Source organism: Sturnus vulgaris, chromosome 18, assembly GCF_052056855.1.
Source record: "Sturnus vulgaris isolate bStuVul1 chromosome 18, bStuVul1.hap1, whole genome shotgun sequence".
Lineage (NCBI taxonomy): Eukaryota > Metazoa > Chordata > Aves > Passeriformes > Sturnidae > Sturnus > Sturnus vulgaris.
Window position 1 is genome coordinate 3875081 of NC_142260.1, and position 12712 is coordinate 3887792.

Consider the following 12712-nt stretch of genomic DNA (forward strand, 5'->3'; position numbering starts at 1 on the left):
GTTTCTTTTAAATCTGCTTTCATCCCTTTCAGAGCAACGACTGCTTTGAAGCCAGTTTGGGCAAGAACAAGTTGTTTACTGTCTTTCAGCATTACTGTCCTCTGGGAAATAAAACTTTTCGCTGAAGTTGCTTGTTCATTGGTCTAGCATCCTACAGCCACTGGTGGCCAAATTTAGTCCAAATTTATTAAAGTAACCTTAGAGTGTTTTCAAGTTCCCAGAGAGTTAGTGAAACCGGTGCTTGTAAAGCAGATTTAAGCTACTGCAGCTACTAAGGGGGAAGCCTATAGAGGCAGAGTTTCAGTTTTGTTTGGCCCCTCCACTTGCACCACATAAACGTGACTCCTGCTGCCCAGGTAGGATTTAAGGGACACAGAAGGATCCTGGAGATACTCAAAAGAGGAGGAAAACAAAACTTCCATCAGTCTTCTGCTCCCAAAATTGCTTTATATCTTCTGTTCTATAGCTTTGGCAGATCCTTTGTCCAGAGATTTGTTTAATGTGAGAAATTTCAGGCCAAACAGAGATGAAAGCTGCTAGCCAAAATCGAAATTATTGAATGAGGAAATAGTAGCAGCTAAAATTTAATTATTTCATTAAATTCAACAAACAACTAGATTGTTAAAATTCTATAAAGAAGGCATAGTAACATGCACCATATAAAAGTCATTTGTTTGCTTGGTTTTTTTAAGATCTGGTGATATCTGTTTTTGTAAAAACATTCTAATACAGATGGCTTGGCCACTCCCCCATAACACAACATATTTATGTTGCCAGTATTCCAGTATTGTATACCCCTGGGAGAGCACAAAATTATTTTTTTATAAGTATTCTGAAGTATTTCAGAGTAGCTAGATGCAGTTCTCTGCAGTTACACATGGCTTGGTGGTTATGGGATGTGTGTGTCCCCATCCCACCCATTACCTTCCCATTTCCCTGATTTTCACAGCAGTGCAGGAGGAGCAAATTTAACAAAGCAATGTTAAGTTTCCTGGGTTGGGCTCCTCAAGTTCTGATTTTTACTTGTGCCTTGGAGGAGGTGAAAACCAGCACTAAACACAAGCACTAAAATCCTTGCCATACTGGAGCAATGGAGAGCTCTGCCTCTCAGGCTCAAGTAAGATCCATACAGGGACTTCATTTTTGGAGCACAACCATTTTCAAGCACAAACTTTGTCTAGCAACAGCAGAAGAGTGATCTTGCCACAATCTTTGTTTTTTTCTAGTTTTGGCTTTAATTGGGCAGTCTGGGAGGTAAGAAATTTAACAGAAATGGGATATTTGTGTAGAAATAGTTGTAGGTATCTTCATTTGAACTTTTGAGAACTCTCATATTTTTAAAGATTTACATTATTATTGTCGTTGTTATTTTTGAAGATTTTATGCTTCAGGACTTAAAGAAACTTTGCATTAAAATGTTGTTTATTAGCCTTCCTGTGCATATGTAATAGCCATCCATAATGGCAAGTCACGATTACATGCTCTATTTTTTTATCCAGTGACTAAAGTACAAAGATTATTCATCAGACAGGCTAAAAATTTGCAGCAGAAGTGATAACATTTGCACTTAAAACTGCAGTTCTAGGACACGAGTTTTCATGCTCCATTTTAAAAGCATCTCAAAGGTGTTTTTATCAGTTAAAACTTCATTTGCATCACACTTAGAACTCTGTCCATCTCAGGTCCTCCACACAAATAACAATGTGCATTGACAATTTTCTTTATTGAATCATTCTCATCATCTAATTTCTCAACTGTGTGGAAAAATTAGTTACCTGAGTTAAGGTTTATGCCAAATTTTTGCTGTGTCCCTTTGTTTTCTTGCACAGAACATTTTTCCAAATTTAAATGTTTGCTCCTGCATAAGATTTTTGTTTTCAATGGCTTTTCTGGCTTGTATGTTGCCACCATGAGAGTGCACACAAAACTGAAGTCACCTTCTCTCATCTGATGGCACCCATTATGCAAATCTTATTTATGTATGCAATTTATCTGCCAGCTTCATCCAGACAGGAGGGAAAAAACCAAAATAAGAACAATTTTCCTAAGTTAATATATGAAACAAACAAACAAAAAAATCCAATTCAAAAACATGCAATAAAATTTTCCCATCTGGAACTCACTCTGCTGAATATTAAATCCTGAATGCAACCCAGAAAAAGGGAACTAAAATGTGTGCTGGTTCAAAAGGGTGCTATTAATCAATATCACTTTGCCAGTCAGCCATGCTAGATAATTTCTGTAAAATGTAACAAACTTTATTAACTTTTAATAATGTTTATGCAGCAACATCTAGATGAGTCTTCTCAAAGGCAGGGAATTTGCTTCCAATTTTCTCCAGCAAAAGAGAAGCTAAATTAAAAGAATATGAAATTGCAGAGTCTGCAGAAGGAGGTAAGGAGAGGTTTGCTAGAGCCCAATCATCTTAAAGAAAACATCTCTATGGAAATCAAGTTTGCTTTGATGTCATGATTTGTTGGATCTCAAGAATCTGAAGTTTTTGAGCTTTCTGTGCTTCCTGGCACAGACCCCCTTGAAAACACTGCTCTGGAGCTGAAACCTTGGAGAAGGCTTGTAAATATGAATAATGAGTTAGAAATCACAAATGTCTAGTGGGTCAGATGTGTGTATTTTCACTGGGTGATGGGTTTTAAATTTGATGTTTTTACAGTATAGTGGTAGTTAGGGGACAGGATGGAGAATTTTGGGTGGTGTCTTTTCTTCTTGTTCATCTTCTTCTCTTCTTCTTCACAGAACTTAGGGAGTTACCTTTGGATTGGTCAGTTGAAAGTCACTCTAAGGATCATGGGAGTCTATTATTGGGTCAAAAGTATAAATAATAGAGGTGTAAAACTTTTATTGGTGTGTTTGGCTTTAAAAGGCCTTGAAGCAGGCTCAGCTGGGGCCATTTTTTCCTACTTCTAACAAGCAGCCAGAGGTGCTGTTGTACTTTCTGTCAATTTTGATAAGATATAAACATCCAAGCCCAAACACGAGAAACTGGCTCGATTGCCTTTCTAATAATCCTGGCTCCAAACAGAAACAGACGAGATTGATGACAAACCATTAATTAGTGGTGCAAAGCCCAGCTCTCACCTACAATGACTGAGGTCCAGATGATCCTGTTCACCAGCCCATGTTACACGGAAAGATTGGAGACTCCAGGGACAAGGACTGGAAGTGCCTGCAAAACCCCTCCTCATCAAGTCACAAGGAGTCTTTTTTTTTTTTTTTTTTATAAAAAGCTAACATTTTTCTCAAAAATAGTCCCAAAATAGCCAGCTAATAATCTCTATATGAGAAACAGGCAGGGGACAAGAAACAAAACATCAATCTGTTTTCCAGCTTTCATTGCCAGATGATCAATAAAATAATCCAAACTGACAAACACAGTTTCAAAGCCCAAGTTCTTCTGGAAAAATGTTACTCAAAGCATTGTATTTTCATTATATTTTCTTTTCCCATATTCATGTCTTTTTTTTTTCACCTCTCTTTAAGAAAGTGGTTTTAAAAATGGAGTTCCAATAAAGCACCAAATTAGGATGTTTATAATAATTTATGGGAAAGCAAAACAGTATCAGAAATTTAAACCTTTGTGGGCAAGGAAGTTCCTCTGCTTCCATGCCCTTAAAATCTAGCCTGCCAAGAAGCTAAATATATCAAATATTTTATTAGTACACATAGTCTTCCAAGGTCATGGATGCATTTCAGTTAGTCTAATTAACTGTTTTCTGAGGTTAAGCTTTAATTTCTGTTATAGCAGTTGAAACCTTAGCATGCCTACAAGCAATACATTAAACACACTGTTATGTGATTGTCCTGTGTTCTAGGGAAAATCCTTTTGGGAGCATCACACACACACACAAAAACCCCCAACAGCAACGAAAAAACAAACAAACAAAAAAAAACCTAAGCAAAACAAACCCACACAAAAACACTGATAGCTTTTGATAGTGGGGGGGAAGGAAAAAAAAAAAAGGAAAGTTTCTCAGTCAAAGAAAATCTTCCAGAAGATTTGACACAGTCATAGCTATTGGGTAAATAATCATCTATGGAGAGCTTCTCCCATCAGAGCTCATTTTCTGTTTTGATTTTGGGGCTGGTGAGGGGTTAAAATGAGATCCACAATAGCAGGATTGCAGAAAAAGAAAAGAGATGAAGTTTTAAAATTTCTTCTCTGGGGATCTTTTAGGAAAGCTGAAGAGGTTAATAATTTCTAGGACTAAGCTGCACCTGACCTTGGTTGTGGGAAATTAGACAGAAATGAAGAATTAGGAGAATTCCAAAGGATTACAGACTTCTCCTTCCACATGGCTGTACAGACATATAATGGCATACTCTGGTAATCTGAAGTACAAGTGAAGGAGACTGGTAGTACTGCACACCAATCTGGGCCAAACTAGTAAATGTTCTACTTCTTCCTGAATTCAGAATTCATACTGAATTTGCACTTCCTGCCATATTCCAATCTAGTCCAAGAGATATTAAAATCTTGCAAGAAGATACTTAAGATTTGCAGGAAAAGCATGCAAGACAGACATTTTTTAAGGATTTAAGATGACATTCCCTTGCTGAATTAATAATAAAAAATTACTAATCTCGTGTGAAACTTGATAGAAGCATATTGCCTACCCACACTGATCCAGAATGTTTGCAGATTCAATTAACAGCCCTAGATTTTAAGAATTATTTACAGGCTGAAGTTTACATTTAGCACATGGTAATAATAAACTTCTGAGGAAGCAATGTGGGAAGATTTTATTAGGTCCCCTGAAATGGTGACTTCCATTCCTACAGCAAAAAGTAAAAATAAGTGTAAATCCTGCTCAGAGACTGATTTGGTAGATAATTGCTTTCAATGCTGCAATTTTATGCTGCCATTTGTTCTAAAGTTTCCCAAAATATGGATAGAAAACTTATTCCACCTTTACCAGTAGAATTTTAGAGAAAAGCTTTAACATATATTTTTGTTGACTCAATTACTGCTGCTGCCAGGCTGTTGCAGGGTTCACTGGATGGTTTGTGTTTTTGTACTTTTCCTTAGACAGTACTAAGGTGGTGCATTTTAAAAAGGAAAAATAAAATTGTATCAGTAGGAATGTCTGTGAATGAAGTTGTCTGTCACTTTCCATTGTAACACAGCACCTTTGCATTTTCAGATATTTGATATATGATCATTTGGATCAAAGTGACTGGCTTCAAAATGTTGTTTCTCAGCCAGCATGTTTCAACTGTTTCCAAAAAAAAAAAAAGGAGGGAGGGGGCAAAATTTTTTATATATACACTATATATGTAAGAACATTTTCTAAAGTTTTAAATAAGCTACTTGATGTTCTACAGAAAAGGGATTGAATTCGGGACTGCAACCACAATTTTTGCTTATCTCTTTAGAAGTATGCAAAGAGTATTAATTTTTAATTTTTTTAAAAGTCTCAACACATTTCTACTGAGCACATGTTTGCAGTTTCAGAAAACAAGAGGAACTGATTATGCATAGTCAGCACCACCATATGCACACAGCTAAATGTTTGTCTGCCTTGAACCTTTGCAAAGCTGGGATTAATAGAATCATTTCTTTAATATATTTGCAGCTTCACATAGAAGTAGCTGTTGGTGCTTTGTTTTTTGCCAATGTTTATCAGGATGCATTGCAGTGGGAATTTTTGTCAGGTAGCCCTTAAAGCACACTGCATTTCTGCCATGCCTCCAGAACTGCCTAAAATACAGTTTTATGATTTGCTGGAAAGACACACCATTATCAACATGAGACTCTAAAATTACATTTTCTCTACGTGCTCCTTCTACATCCCCCTTTTCATACTCCCCTCTGAATTAGATTGCATCTTTTTCACCTCAGATCTAAAGCCTAAAACCTCCTCTCTACATTTGTTCCTGTACTTCAGTCTGATCTTATTTTCCTGGTGTGTGTTTATTAATGAGAAGCCACTGACCTATTTTTCTGTATGTTCTCTTCTTAAGATCCTCCTTAAGGTAAATGTCCTAGTTCTAAAAGACGTGTTTTGTTCAAAAATGCCAGCAAAATTAGGGATTTTTTGCTTAATTATAAGCAATATTTTCTATTTTTCATAGAGTTATTCACAATTCAAAAAGCAAATATTTATCTGTTATTTTAAAGGAAATGTTAAGCTTAACAGCAGTCTTATACAAAGGAATTTAACACTAAAAGATCTCATAAGTAGATACCCTAACATACATATATCTATACATATATATATTTATGTAAAAATCAATGTCACCTTGTGATATACTGAACTGTCACAAAATGAGACTGACATGCCATTACTAGGAAATGTATATTCCAAAATGAATCAAGTCATACTGCAACAAGGCAATGCAACACTCATAGGGTCTGTGTTGTAATTAGCAGAGCAAATGATTCTGCTTTTTGAGATAGTGTTTGCTTCATTTAAAACACAGAATCTTCATCCACAACAGCTTCAGAACCTTTCATTCATCTACTACCCCATAACAGAAAAAAAGCCCCAAGACAATCCAGGACAAAAACCAAAAACAACTCAAATGTTATTTAGAAATAATGAATATGTGAGAATCCAGTAACTCTGATGAGATATGAGGATCCTGGAATTGAGAGTTTAACTAAAAGTTAAGGATATTAATTGACCTTGAATCCAGCCACTCCATATTCTGATGCTGCCACTGTGGTGAAGTTTAGCAAGAGAAGAAATTGCCAGTGTGATTTCTAACTGCTGCACCTTGGAGTGCCATAGTATCCTGCTCTGCCTGGTTATTGTACAGCAAGATCTCAAAGTTAACAGATGCCCAGAAAGGCAGGGAGTTCACGTTCCCTCTTTCTCCCTCCAGTGCGGTTGGAACAGAGTGGAAACAGCTCTTCTACTTTTGTATGAGAGATCAAAATGCAAATTGGAAGTCCCTCCACTTTTTACCTTCTATCCCCTAGATGTTCATCAGAACACCTGGGCTTTTGTCAGAAGGATGAGAACTGCTGGCAGCAGCTTGCCTTCTAAAGCTGCTGCCCCCACCCTGAATGGGATTCACACACAGGCATGTGCTGAGAACCCCTGAGCAGTGAACTGTAAGGAATGTAAACAGAGCATGGACAAAAAACCCCACATTCCATTCCTCCATACAGTGATGGACATGACAGTGAAGGAGATTTGATGTTTTTCCTAGAACAAGCTGCATAGCTTTTACCAGGGGAAGGGAGAAAACTATTCAGTATTGCTTCATCATGCTCTCTTGACTGACAGCATTGGTTGCACTTGCAGGGGGTTGCTTCAGTTAGGAAAAATGACTGTCAGCATTCCTCTTCCCTGGAAATGCTTCCACTGTTTCTGAGTTAGCCACATCACTTCACTGTGCTTTAGGTGCTGTCTCTGCTTTTCACAAAAGCCGTGTACGTTTCCTAGCTGCCTGCATCGTGTTCTAAATCAACTTGTCAATCAAATTTTATAGCTTCTGGTTTCTGGTTTTCCTTCCCTCTGAAGCCTGGCTAGGGTACAATGCAATTGCATTGTTCTTTGAGGGGGAACCTGTTGATTTTTTTGTTAAACCAAGGTAACAATCCCTTGCTGGGAATTCTCAGTTCTCTTGGAAAACCATGCAGTTGCAATTTTGAGTGAAAGCAATTATCCTTTTTTAAATTGTGGTGCAGAGAACCCCCAAAAAAAGCTGCTCAATCGCATTTCAAATATTGAAATCAAAGTGCTGCTTGTTCAGTCTGGCATTTGATCCCTCTTTGGGAAAACGCATAGTTGGGTAATACTTTCTGATACAGGTTTTAAAACTTGCTTTCTATCCTACTTTTGTGCCCCCTAAAAAAAACCCAACCTACTAAGCTCATTCTGTTTTATTCAAGACACATTCTTTATATTTACATTTTTTACACTTATTTCTTTTCCAGTTTTAGTCTTTAAAAACTAGCAGGGCTGCTAAGCCTTGTACCCTTGAATCTATTCTAGACTGGTGTATCTTCTTATCAACTCCTCAAAGCCTGATCACATCAAAATGCTTCTTGGTATTTGTTTATACAGCTATCCCTGTTTTACTTGATTTGCAAAATAAATATGGAATGCTGTGTCTGGCAAATACGTTTTTCCCCATAGATTCAAAAGTATTTCTATTTGGACATTTTGTAGCCCAAAATACATTTTAAAAACCCCTTTAATTTAAGGTTTCTCTTTTCACACATGATTTCTTGCAGTGACTGAGTTTACACACAACAGACAAAAAGCTCTGAAAACTTTCAGTAAAAAGCAAATAATTGGTAAAGATCAGCATGAATTGAGAGCGATTCAGTCAATAGGACAACTGAATACAGAGAAGCTATTTCAGCTGGAGTAGAGAATGTGCACAACTATTTGGTATCAGCAATTACAAAAAGTTCAGAAGCAAAATCTCATATTATCAGCTTCTCATCTTAAAAATTTAGAGACTCAAATCTTAAATGAGCATGTGCAAAAGCCATACAATTTTACAGTCTACAGAAATCAGTAAATAGATGTAGCTAAGTCAATGCTCAGAATAACTTCATCCTTTGCCTTTGATAAGGATGCAGATAAAGATATATAAATTTAAGCTCTCTATCCCAAGCTTGCTGCTGCTTACAGGAAACAAGTTCACCATCAAATAAGAGAGGTTTAGAAGTTTACCTCTAAAAAAAGTCTTTTAAAACAGTTTTTAAAAAACCTTTTTTTAAACAGATGTTTACACAAGTGGTTTGGTGATTAAACTGTTAAATGACCTGACATCGAGGTGGGGGAGGCAAGGAAAGCTGCAAAAGTCACCGAACCAATTTGAATTTTACATGTCAAATTCTATTAGCATTCCTTTGACTTGTAGCACTAAGCCATCTTACCAACAGGAATCCAGCTGGAGTGATGTTATATTTTTCACCACAAGCCATTGTGTACACAAGCAAATTAAGTGGAAGTCAGTGGAATAGATAATTTTGGGAATTGTTATATGTATATATGCATATTAACAGTTTGCACAATAGTACCACTATGAAAATTGTTGGATCCATAGAACAAGGGGTTTTTTTCTGCTAATGGAGTAGATATATTCACCAAGCTAAGAACAATGGAAAAGGCTGAAATTTCTGTACTGTTCTGGCTATAAAAAGAGAGTATTAAGAATATTGGCTAGAGTTAGCTAGAGCTGCTAATATTGGCCTTCTTAGGGATGGTGTTTGGGAGTCATCTTTAAACAAAGGGGAAAAAAAGGAGATGGAGTCTCTTGGGAAGAAGTCATGAGTCATGACTGAGTCCACAGAAACAAAGACGAGACTGGAATAATCTTCACAAAGCTGGAAAAGGAAAACATTAAGAAACAGGCAAGGTGAGGAGCAAAAACCTTGTCAGGATAAATTGTACTAAGCTGCATGAGTGTCACGTTTTAGAAGACAAAAATGACAGATTCATGAATATCTTTCAGCTCTCAGACTGGTAAGACTTTCAGGCAGATAAGACATAGAGAAAGGAAGATTTTGTTGTTGCTTTTGTTGAAACTGGGTATTTTTCATGCCATTAAATAAAGCTTCCTGCTGTTTTAAGACTCCCTGAAAACTACAGTTTCTTTTAGTCTATAATTTTTGAAAGACTTGAACCATAGCCTTTAGACAAAGAATGTAAGGAGTAATGTGAAGAATCTCTTAGTCAGTTACTTGTCCTCAAACAAGACAAACCCCCAAACATTTAGGATGTTTCCAAAACAGCTGGGATTTACATTTCTACTACAGTGAAGCAGCAGCAGAGGAAAAATGCCAAAGCCAAAGGAGGAAAGCATGTCAGTGCATACCAAAATCCCTGGAAGCTGACTGCATGCAAGCCCTGTGGTGAGCCCAACAAAAGCCTGAGCATGAAGAGTGTGATCACATTCATGGAACAGTTTGAAGCAGAGCTATGTTTAAAGCTCTATAAGCATTAAGTTGTGAAGCACCTCATGCAAGTGTCTATTGTTTGCTAAAACATACAGGGAATTCTTGTTGATTTCTCAGGCCAAGAAGGAAAAAAGATGTACATTTCAGCATAATTAAAACCAAACTATGCTTGCACTATAGAAAAGCAAAATTATTCCCTTACCAAATCAGCGCCATGTAAACAACAGAATTTAATAAAATAGAAGCTCTATTTGAAAAGTTCCAGTATTTCTTCATATAAAGCTTAGGATTATTTTCCTTCTAAGAGTGACTTAACAGTTGCCTGACATTTTACTATCCAGTTTTGACACTTCAGTCAGAAAGCTAATGATGCCTCTGGACAAAATTTAATTCTTTATCAGGTGTGGTTACCACAGACCACCTTGTGTCCTTTCTCAGTGTGGTAAAATTGCCTTCCTTCTGTGTACATCTTAATTTGCTTGGATATCTTGGTAACATGCAGTATTATAGGTAAATTTAATTATATAATGGGTGACTGGGACTCTACCCAGCTGCAGAGAAATAAAAATACTTAGATTTTACTTATAGTTTTCATGTTCTACCCCTCTACCTATCTAGACCAACCTACAATCCACAGCAGTCCATATGCTCTGATCTTATGAGGAATTGTTCTAATACTTTGCCAGGAACACTGTTCTTATAATTTAATCAGGATGTGGTAAAACAAGTACTTTTTAAAAAATATTTTTTGCTAAACAACTTCTTAAAAGTGAGTGCATAAAATCCTCAGTAAAACTTAATTTTAATCAGACAGGAAACTGGGAGCTGTCACCCGTGCTGTCACCAAGGCTAATAGATGTTACTGCTTAGCCAAATCACAGGAACTTTAGAGCAATTCTTCTGACTGTTCAAAGACTTTAACTCTTGCAAGCCACAGGAACAAGGAGTGGGGAAGAAGAGTTGCTTGCAAATCCATGATAAAATGAAGACTGCAAAGGGGGACTGTTAAGCAAACATTGTTCCTAGGAAAGGACCTAAAGTGATTAGGAAACGTGATGTGTTTATGCAAGTTAAAATATTTAACAAATAGGATTTTGGAATGTTTTGCTGATGAAATATTTAAGGAAAGAAGAAAAAAAAAAAGCAACACCCCAAAAAGCCTTCAGCAACATAAGAATTATAAGGCAAGAAAAATCTCTAACATCAGACCAAGATGTGTAGCCTTTAAACCAAACATTTTCTGCCCTGAAGATTTATTTTATGCCCTTTCCAATCATTCAGAGATAATTAAAGAAACCCACACTTGTTCTACATTCAAATAATCTATATATGCAATTTTAAGAAAGAGAAGGAAGAATTAAATTGAAGAATTAAAATGGTTCCTTCTAAAGCCTATTAGCTTTTGAAGCCATGTGCTTTTTATCTGGGATAACTGCATGCTTATGCTGCAGGAGCCACTTTATTCCTTTCCCTACAAACTCAAAAGTCATTAACTGACTTTTTAAAATGTCCTCCCCTGAACCTGTGCAGTCCTGATGCTCTACAACAAATAGAGCAAGGCCATCTATAAATGAGATATTGAAGACAGTCCAGGCATTACCATAATTTAATTATCTCTGTGCTGTCTTTGCTGGGCTGGTGCTGCCTTAGTACTGATATGTCCCCTCCAGCCCGTGGGGAGCAGGGGCCCTGTTTTTATGCACTCTTGCAAGGCAAGGCATCTGAGTAAGCAGCCTGAATTATCCTACTTCAGGTTAGTCCTTCTATAATCCTATATTAGCCTACAAAAGTGAGATTGGTGGAGCAGTATGCTCAGCTGATCTGAACATGTTGATTTATCCAAGTATAAAACCAGAAATTAAATGAAAATACCTGTGTCAAATTCAATCTCTTACCTTGCTGAGGTCTCTCTTGTTTCTTTCAATTAAGATGGATTCTTCACATCCAGAATAACTTCTCTGTTCACGTTAGGGAGCGGAGAAAATGCAATGTTTCAGATAATACTATTAAACAGGATTTTTGAATTGCATGAGAAATGTTCAAATGGGAAAACTTTGCAAAAATGTTTTCATCCTTTGTACAAGCAAGAATATAGCATCTGCATGTCTTCTATATAACTCAGGCAACAATATCCTGGCAACCACATTTCAATGGAACAAATCCAGGTAATTAAAATGACTAGATCTAGCATCCATCTCTTTTTATCATCCCACTTGATAGGCCAGACTTACTCATTTGGGAAGTGATGGTCAAAATTCTGCTAGATATAGTGAAGTGAGATGTTGTCTGTCTCTAAGCTACAGAGTCTTTAATTTTGTTTGCCATTGCCCATTTAGCTTCTCTTTCACAGCACTGCCTTCCTGAGAACTTCAAAAATGAACTCTACTGTTTGGTATGCTGTACCTTGCAGACATCTGCATAGTTTGGTGGATTTCATTTATACTTCACTAATAACCCTGTCAAGCTTTGTAATTTCTGTATAAAGGCTAAAAGGATTAAATTCACTGCACCAATAAAACCACTCCATGCATTACCATCCTCATCATGTCCACTCACTCACTTTAACAGAGTCCTAATACCAGAAGTGAAAACCTTGGCTTCCACTCTTCTGCCACTGCCCAGCCTAATCCCCCTGCAGAAGCCAAACTTCTACTAAATCAGACTATGGGGCATGAGTTCAACAATGAAGAGCTTTTGGATTCCTTTTTTTCAGTGGTCCTGTGGGCAACTGCTCTGGACTGTATGTTGGTGTCTGAAGATTTCAGCAGTCACACCATTCCTCTGAGAGGGAAAACGAGGCAGGATGCTCCTCTGCAGCAAAGTACAAATGAA

At 37.0% G+C, this 12712-nt stretch overlaps 1 protein-coding gene across 1 annotated transcript in view; it reads right to left on the bottom strand.

The window, feature by feature from the left end:
- The window catches only part of IRAG1 (inositol 1,4,5-triphosphate receptor associated 1), a 70196-nt gene extending 58279 nt beyond the window's left edge, over positions 1-11917 (bottom strand). Inside the window, exon 1 of the mRNA XM_088175616.1 lies at positions 11776-11917. The gene's annotated coding sequence lies outside the window, so the exon portion shown is untranslated. The remainder of the gene's footprint in view (positions 1-11775) is intronic.
- Positions 11918-12712: the final 795 nt, after the last annotated feature.